The following is a 9,075-nucleotide window of genomic DNA, read 5'->3' on the forward strand; positions in this document are numbered from 1 at the left end:
GAGATCCAATACCTTGATCCTCTGCATAAACTTATATGCACGTGTCTCATATAGAACACATGCACACATATATTTGTAATAAAAACATTTAAAACACTCTCACAAAAGAGAGTCCTGATATCAAGGGACCATGATCCCAATAAGCTGACACAAAGTTAGCATGAGACATTATTTTCTTTCTCCTGCACTGAGCAGGACCTTTTGTCTCCTGTCCGTGGTTATCCTACCTCTTGCTCCCTTTGGGCTTTTCCGCTCTCAAGCTTGGCTGAAAAGACAAAACTACCCTTACCATCTTTCCAGTGAAAATAAGTAGGCTAACAAAGTCATTTTATCTACAAAGCTTTGTTACTAATCATAATCCAAACCAAATATGGTATAACAGAAATGATCCATATGAATTCCAGGCCTAGCAACTCCAATTGGTAATTCCTATCCTTTCAGATTGACTTTCTAAGACGGGGACAGATTTTGTGCTTCTTTTGAATGTCCCTGTCCTTGTAGGTGGATGTTTTCTAACCACTGATCTTTCAATACCTCAGTTTCCAACCCAGCAAAACAGAAGGTAGTTTCAGGGCCTTTTATCTATAGAGGATGTGCACATGTCTAGGAAGACTTTAAACTGCCTGCTTTGTCCCCTGTTCTAGCAGGAATACCCCTGAGGGTATATTCTCCATGAAGGTTTGTCCGCAGGGAGGAATCTATAAAAGTCTTCAAAATACTGACTTACTTCAATGAGCTTAAGCAGTCAAGATTTTTAACTGGGCAGAAAATAAGTTAATAATCCTTTCGCTCCTCCCTCTCTTACTGTATAGTAGAAAACTCAAGAGTATCACTTTCTCTGAAAAATAGAATTTAGCAGTGGTGTGCCCAGGTGGTCACTGTCCCAGCCTTCCCAGACTCAGTGTGTACTGTGTCCTCTGACCACTGCTCCTGCTTCCATCACTTTTCCATGGTGAGGCCAGGGAGGCAGAATTATGGAACACTGTGGCTTTTCCTCCCCTCCTCATTTCTCACTCTTTCTACAGTTACACTAGGAGGGAGGCATGTGGCCTCCAAGTACTGCAGAACCATCATCGGAAGAGGCAACCTGATGAGAACACCTGGAGAGTGCTTGCTTGGTCCGTCTCCTAACTGTTCCTTCTCTCCCCCATACCATAGGTGAGTCTACAGCTTCACCCATGCAAGTCTCCAGGACCCTTACCTCCTTGTGAGTCTTGCACAGCCCACCCTCTCTCCAAGTCTTGTGTGCTTCAACCTATCCTGCATGAGGTTACCCTTCCCCAAAATGTTCTCTTCAGAGAGCTGTGTCCACAATCAAACTACCCAACAGACCCCCAGTTCTGACTCAAGGCCTTCTACACTGTGACCATAACCTGCTCCCAATATATCTGCCTACTCTCTCATTCACTCATTCTTAGAATACAAACACAATCAGCCCTCTTTATCCACAGGTTCCAACTCCATGAATTCAACCAGTAAACAATTTGTAATATTATTTTTTATATTTCAGGTCTGGGTATGTAGCTTGGTGGTAGAATACATATCTTATTTCCACATTGCTCCAAACTTAATCTTTAGTACTAAAAGGAAATTGAAATTCTACTGAACACATATATAGACATTTTCTTGTTTTTATTCTCCAAACAGCACAGCAAACCAACTATTTACACAGCACTTACATTTAATTGAGGGTTAAAATATACAGAAGGAGGCAGGTACTATGAAAATGTTATACCATTTATATAAGGGATTTAAGCATTCATAGATTCTGGTATCCACAGGGAGCAGTGGAAGCAATCCCCAGCAGAACCATAAGAATGCATAAGAAGTACCAGTGAGTGTTAGACAGGGGGGGCACAGGCAATGAGAAAGCTGGGTGAGATGCTGTCTCTCTTGTCCATGGATTACAGGCAAGAAGGAGGATAAAAATGGTGGTGAACTATTTCAGTGAGAGTGGAAAGCACACAGAAAGAAAGATGGGACCCAAGAGCTCTTCTACACCCATGGGAGCAACCTCTCTCTTCCCTCATTGACCATAGAAAATGGTCCAAGTTCCTTCCCCTGGGTGTTTGTCAATAGCCTACTCTCCAGTGATTTTCTCTCCTCCTCTGAGACTTGTCTATCTTTCAAGGTTAGATTATGCCACATCTTCTTTGTTGAGTTTTTCTGATCCATGAAAGCCTACAAGAAACCCTCATTTCCCTGTACCCAGAAAACCCATCATGAGCCTAAATAAATGTCCTAACAGCACTTTCTATGTCCTGCAAGCTCTGTATTCCAACCTGTATTCTAAGTCTGCAACATGGTGTGTGTAGTGAGAGACCACATACTCTTACCCGTATTGATTCAGCCCTCTACATTGAAGGTATTCTATGCATACTGCCTCATTGCTGCAATTACATTTTATCCCTCTTCTGAAGAATAAAGCACTAGACTACAAAAGGTGAGATGGGCCAGCAAGGTGGCTCAGCACAGAAAAGTGTTTACCACCAAGCCTGATTGAGTGGATCCTTGGAACACAAGGTGGGAAGAGAGAACCAACTTCCAAAGTTGTCTTCTAACATCTTGCATACATACACACACAAATAAAATAAATGTAATTTTTTTTTAATTTTAAATCACTGACATACCTTTCTCAAGGTGTCCCAGGTTGTCTAGTTGACCACTGGCCATGACCCAGGTCCACTTCCTACCACACAGCCATGGTTTTCCTATTTGTCACTGCCTCCATTTTAGCAACCAAGGCCAGAGGGAGAACATCAGGAGTTTCACCCCTCTCCAGTCTTTGTGACTTTCTAGAAGTGCATCCACTGTAAGCCAGTCACTGCCCCAGCACCTCTGAACTAAAAAACATAAGCTGTGTCACTCTGTCTGTGCATGTGAAGCCTGGGGAGCTCCCAGCAGCCTCTGCTCGCCCCTCCGTCACCTGCTGGTGATCACACCTGTTATGTGTCTTACTTTCATGATGTGTGATGTGTACAGTTGAAGTTGTCTCAAGAGATTCAGGGAGCACAGTGGATGCACAATGATGAGAAGCAGACTGTGACTCAAGAGTCCAGCTCTGTCTCTGCTGCAAGCACTCAAAGTTGTCATTGAGTCGAGGTTTACACATCAAGGGTCACACTAAATCCTCGACCTGCTATCTCACTGGCTCCTCCAATCACACTGTTCAAGGTCATGCTAAGGGAAGTTGCTCTTCCCTTGACAAATCGTCTCTCTACGTGTCCAGTGTAAGCACTCCTTCAGATCTCTGCCAGAGCCCCTAGACTAGGCTGCCAGATGCCCACTGCAAATAAATGGCAAAGACAAGTCACTGCAGGCAGATGACCTATCCAGGTGAGAAGGGATCCCAAGCTACAACAATGGTATTCTTCTCTCCTCCCTAACCCTTGTCCCCAGACAAGACTACCACATGAGTTTCCTCTCCACCAGCTCCTCTAGCTTCTCAACTGGCCCCATGCTGGCTCCAGGATGCTCCAGGTCCAAAAGGATGTGCTGGTCTCACCCTGCATCTCCCAATTCACTTGCACATCCATATACTTATTTTTGAGAACTACAGGGTGGAAGAGTCAAAGGTCAATACAGGCTCTAATAGATGCTAACAAAACATCTTTCCACATGAATAAGTGTTTTACTGCAACATCAATTCATTCATGGAAATGAAGTTGGAAGAGTGAGAGAGCTTGTGATTTCCAAAGTTGCCTCTCCCCCTGACCTTCTGATACTGCTTCGTAAGTGACCTTTCCAGCTCATCAGTGCAAAGAATGCTAGCACATTGCCAGAGGCCAGCTCACACCCCCAAGGGAATAGTGACCACCACCACTTCCTTGCTTCCTTGCTTGGATATCTCTAGATCCAGACCCACTTTGGGTGGTATTACTTTCAATATATTTTATGTCTTCTTGGCAGAGACCCTTGTACATATTTAAGTAGGGAGAGTAAAAAAAGCATGGGCAACCTCAGGAGACCCCAAACTCTCCTCTGTCTCCAGGATCTGGGCCTATTCTGTCCTCTCATGGTCACTGGTAATTAATATTTTTAGCAAAATTTAAAGTTCTCTCATATTCCTCTTTCCTAAATGACTTCCTTTTTACTTCATTTCTTCTTCCTCAGGTTTATCCACCAGGGCAAAGCAAAAGCTTTGTGGATAGTTATCCACAAAGATTTGCTAGACTCCAGCCTTTGCTTCCTGCTAGCTTTGGGGGCCTCATTTTCTCCAGGTACCATGTTCTCTCTGTCCAATAGGAAGATGACAGTGATGTGTCAGGTCTATGGAGCATTAATGAAACCATACTTGCAACATGCTTAGTAGAGTGACTAGCACATTTTAAAGGCTCTCTGTGGTTTTTATGATCATTTTTTTCATGCAGAATTCTAGCCATGCATGCTTACATAGATGTTTTTCCTCACGTCTGTTAAAGGTTTTAGTTACAACCTACAACAAAGACAGAGAGAGCAGTGCTTGCTAAACCTGTTTAATAAGTGAGTGAAATTTCTAGATCCACTTACAATTAGAACTGACAAGTTCCCTTGCAGAACACCGAGCTGGTTTAGAGGGGAAAAGTGACCTGGCAGGTATGGGAATAATAGAGTTAAGAGGACTCAGTCCTGCCAGTTTCTGTGTCTTCAATGTGATGGCATTTTATGTGAGATTTTAATCTGGTTTGTGGCATCTTTGTTTTCTTTCTTCCTTATCATGCACTTTGCCAAATTTTGTGGGCCGTATCACATGTTCTCCTCTGCTTTAGGCCATGTCCTCCCCCCTCTCCTCAGGCCTTTGTTTCCTGAACGATTGCTCTAGCTCCTCCTTCTCTCCCTGCCTCCAGTGTTCGGCTAGCTATAGGATGTTTCCACTTGATGCCTCCTGACTCCTTCAAACTAGCAAGGGGAAAGAGCCCATCCCCCACACTGCTCACACTCTTCCATCGATTACACCTGTTTATTCCTGTCCATGAGTCTGGTGAACCCAGATCCTCTTGCCACCCCCAGCAATCCTCCTGCTCAGCAGCTGGCACCTGCTTTTTTTTAATACTTCTTTGAGCTCAGATGCCTTGTTCCTTCAACTCACTCTGCCATTTCTGCATGTCAAGCTCTCAACCATCTGCCTAAACCTCCACTAACACATTCTCTTGTCCAGCCCAGTCTACGAGGGGCCTGAGGTGGATTTTTGACCTACTAGTCACATCTCTGTTTCACAACGGTTCATCTTCCTCATCAGTGATGAAGCAAAATACTCTCCCCCTGGTCCAGGTGGATAAGGGTCTCACTTAACACCCTCCCTCTAATTGCCCACAGCCAAGGCGGCATCCCCTCCCCAACTCACTGAGCGTGTTGCTTCCTTTCCATCCTGTGTTTTCATAGCCTTCTTCCTCAAATCTAGAGCCATGTCCAGCTTGTTTATTCTTCAAACTTAACCAAGTTTCTCCTCTCTCAGGCAGGCTTCCCTCATTTTCCTGTCTGAAATGATCCCAGCTTTGCCCTCTGTCCTCTGTATAGCAAATACCCGAGATAAATCAACTTTTAAGGAGAAAAGATTTATTTAGACTCATGGTTTCAAAGGCTCAGCTCACAGTAACTTGTACCTATTACTTTGGCCGGGTGGAAACACAGTCAATCTTGGCAGGAGCACTGATGGGGACTGCCCATTTGCTTCCTGGCAGCCAGAGACTTAAAAGGAGGATCATGGAGAGGAGCAAGGGTCTTTAGAGGACACCCCACGTGACCGGAGTTCCTTCCACTAGAGTCTACTCAACAATTCCACCATTTATAAGTAGCCCCAAGGCTTTGAAATTAAACCTGCACTATGAGGGCCTTTGAGGGACACTTCTGAGGCAAACTATAGCAAACCCCTGAGAAGGTCTCACTCCCTTGGGCTCCAATGGATGTTTGGAAGAATTTTAACACAATGACCATATACTGACACAAATTAAGGGAGGAGTTGTCCCTGGTTGCTGGGGGAAGATAGATCCTTTCCATCAGACTCCCCAGTCAGCCCTGAGACACAGCCAAGCCAAGCCAGATGGAATTACAGGAATGTGCTGTTAGCACAAAGTGGCAGCATCTATTAGACTGCAGAAGGCTGGGTGGTTGGTAAGAGCATAGAAGCCTACAGGGAGTGGCGGTTCCACCCCTGCTGACTGCTGGCAAGTCCCTTCTTCCTCTGAACAGCTGTTTCTTAACCTGTACAATGAGCAGGGTGGTGATGCATGGTTACTATTGAGGGCTACATGGGAGAGCTTGTGCGTGAGAGCACTTGGCTTGATGCCTGGCACAGCAAATATTCACAAGCCATGTGACTTCGGGAATGTGTGCCATGTAATCCCTTCAATCTGGAACAGAGAGAAAATAATTTCTACCTCATAAGATTGTTGTGAAGATTAATGTAAATGGATTAGTGTATATAACATTTAAAGCAGTTATCTAAAATAGGATTCAAGAGATATCTGTTCTTTGAAGGAGATATTGATAACAATAAAGATATTGGGGATCAGGAGGGATGCTACATAGAGACAGGAAGTTGGCAGGAAGTTTCCACTGAAATTGCCATATGTGTGACCTTTTCCCTAACATATTGTTAATGTGAGAACCAGTAGTATTGTTATAAATGTATTAGTTCATCTCAGGTGTGACTAACACAATAACCGGTGATTCTTGTCAGAAGTCATCAAATATGTCTGTGGCAGGTCAGAGAACAGATATTTTAGGTTTCCAGGCTACATATCAAGACTGTTCAGCATGCCCACAGGACTGCAAAAGTGTCCATACAAAGTCTTGACTAGGTTTTGGTTCATTTACAAGACAGTTAAGAGACCAAGGTTGCTCAACCGAGCTGTAGTCTGTTGAACCTGTCTCTATGCAGTTAAGTTAGCTAAGCAGGAATGAGCAAACAAAAGGTCATAATGACGTCATCCATCACTGGTCATCCACTTCTCTTTACATAATAAAGGATCCCCTTACTGAGGCAAAGAAGCAGTATTCTCCCCCACCCATTCCTTCTATTCAAAGAACTCTTGGGCTTGGAGACAGAAGGGGAGACAGAAGGGGAGCAACGTGGACGCTACACAGTCTGGCAATATCAAGGCTGATTGCATTACTAGGAGCCAGAAGATCCACTTCCTAGATGCTCAAGGTAGTCCTGAACCTACAGAGGCAGTGATACCTGGGAGTCCATGGGCAACTCGTAATAGTAGGGACCACACATCAGTCCATCCAACAGATGGAACCTTTTCTTCAGTGATACCAACAAAGCACTTAACTTCTTTCACCCCTTTCTAAAGCATTAGACCACAGTGGGTAGTGCTGGTACCTCTGCTCCTTCACCACTGAAGGTGGTCATCAACCCTGCTATTTACAGTGATAACAAAACTCTCCTTCAGATGCATCCTCCTGGACTTGGGGTGAGCTAAAGTGAATCCTTCAGCTAGCCCTAACCAGCACCATACCTTCATGTGGAAGCTTTTCTACAGGGGGGTCAGCGTGCATTTTGCCTCTCACATCGCCAGTACAGAAATTCTTTGGTCTTTTCCTTCACAGGCAGCTCAGACTTCTGTGGGAGTTTTTCCAGGTTTCCTGGAGTCATTTCAGAAATGGGCTCCATGGATATTTTGTCAGAATCCTTTCTTTTATTATGCTCTATATATTGCAATAAGATTATTTCTGAATCCAATTCCTTTCTCTGCCTTCATTCAAATTACACCCACAAATACCTAGAAAATGTTCATCTTCTCCCAAAAGCAAAGACTGGGCAAGAGCAATAACTGAACCAAACTGTCACCCACAAGAGGAAAATGCATAAGATCTGTCACATTGTGCTCCAGGAAATAAACAATGGAAAATGAAAAAGAATTGTTATTATAACTTCTCAGAACTTCTATTCTTGGCTTTAATATATAGATATTTTATTTTTATCATGTTCTCCAGACACCCACTCTTCTCATCGCCTAGCTCTGGACTGTTTGTCGGACTAACTACTGCTCCCAGGACCCCCAGAAAATACCCTGCAAGGCTCTTGGAAACCTGGGGAAGAGGGAGGTACTCACAAGCACACCTACATATTTATCATGTTGGGTATAAGTTATTCCAATTAAATTTACATATATCAACATGAACACCAGATGGAAAGAACTTAATAATTTAGAAAACGACCCCTGTAGCCTTATGTGAAGGTTCATTGCTAGTACCCAGAGCCCCCTATGACCTTCCCAATGATAAATCCACTCTCCCCCATAACCCCTGAAGGTATACATCACCAAGAGATGTTCTCTTTACCAGCTTTTTTCTTCTTTTAAATAGGTCCTGTTTACATAGCCTTGTGAACTTCCAGTCTTAACCTCTCAAATTATGGGATTAAAGATGTGCACCCCCACACCTGGCTTGTTTTAAAATTGTGCGTTGAAAACCCGTGCTTACGTCTACTTAGCAAGCCTAGACACAAAGAAAAATATCCCAAGACTGAATGAATACATATAGATGTTTGAGCTGAACTAGGGAAGAATCATGTTTAGTAATTCCCCATTTTCATGTTTAAAGTATTTAATGATTGGCTCCATTCATACAAGAGAGTTACAAGCTGGTGCAAATGACACATTATCACCCAGATTTTGTGAACCAAATTTAAAACACTGGTATTTATGATTTGAATATATTTTAAAAATATTCTTCAAGAATTCCATACACATAACAATCTGTCTTAATCAAATCCATCCCTATTCCTTCCCCTCCTACTCCTTCCAGATCTCCCCACTGTACCTCCATCCTAACTTCATGTACTTAACCACTGAGTCCAAATAGGTAATAGTTGTATGTGTATTGGTATAGGGCCATCCACAGTTGCATGGGCAACCCTACCTAGGGCAAATCCCTGAAGAAAATTGATGCTCCCTTTCCCAGCAGCAACCAACTACCAATAACTCTTCAGCTAGTGGTAGTTTTTTTTTCAAGTCCCTTTCCCTACCCATGTTGGAAATGTTTACTGGCTTGATCTTACGAAGGTCTTGTGCATACATCTACATCCACTGTAAATTCATGTATACGATAGGCCTTTCATGTCAGGAGAAAAATGTTTCACAGTATTCC

The 9,075-nt window shown here is 43.4% G+C and overlaps 1 long non-coding RNA gene across 1 annotated transcript; it reads left to right on the plus strand.

Moving 5' to 3' along the window:
* Positions 1-6,980: 6,980 nt before the first annotated feature.
* LOC116082090 lies at positions 6,981-8,359 on the plus strand. The gene is made up of 2 exons (XR_004115166.1): positions 6,981-7,129; positions 7,921-8,359. It is a non-coding gene; the product is annotated as an uncharacterized LOC116082090 (long non-coding RNA).
* The last annotated feature ends 716 nt before the right edge of the window (positions 8,360-9,075 follow it).

This window comes from Mastomys coucha, unplaced genomic scaffold, assembly GCF_008632895.1.
Source record: "Mastomys coucha isolate ucsf_1 unplaced genomic scaffold, UCSF_Mcou_1 pScaffold7, whole genome shotgun sequence".
Lineage (NCBI taxonomy): Eukaryota > Metazoa > Chordata > Mammalia > Rodentia > Muridae > Mastomys > Mastomys coucha.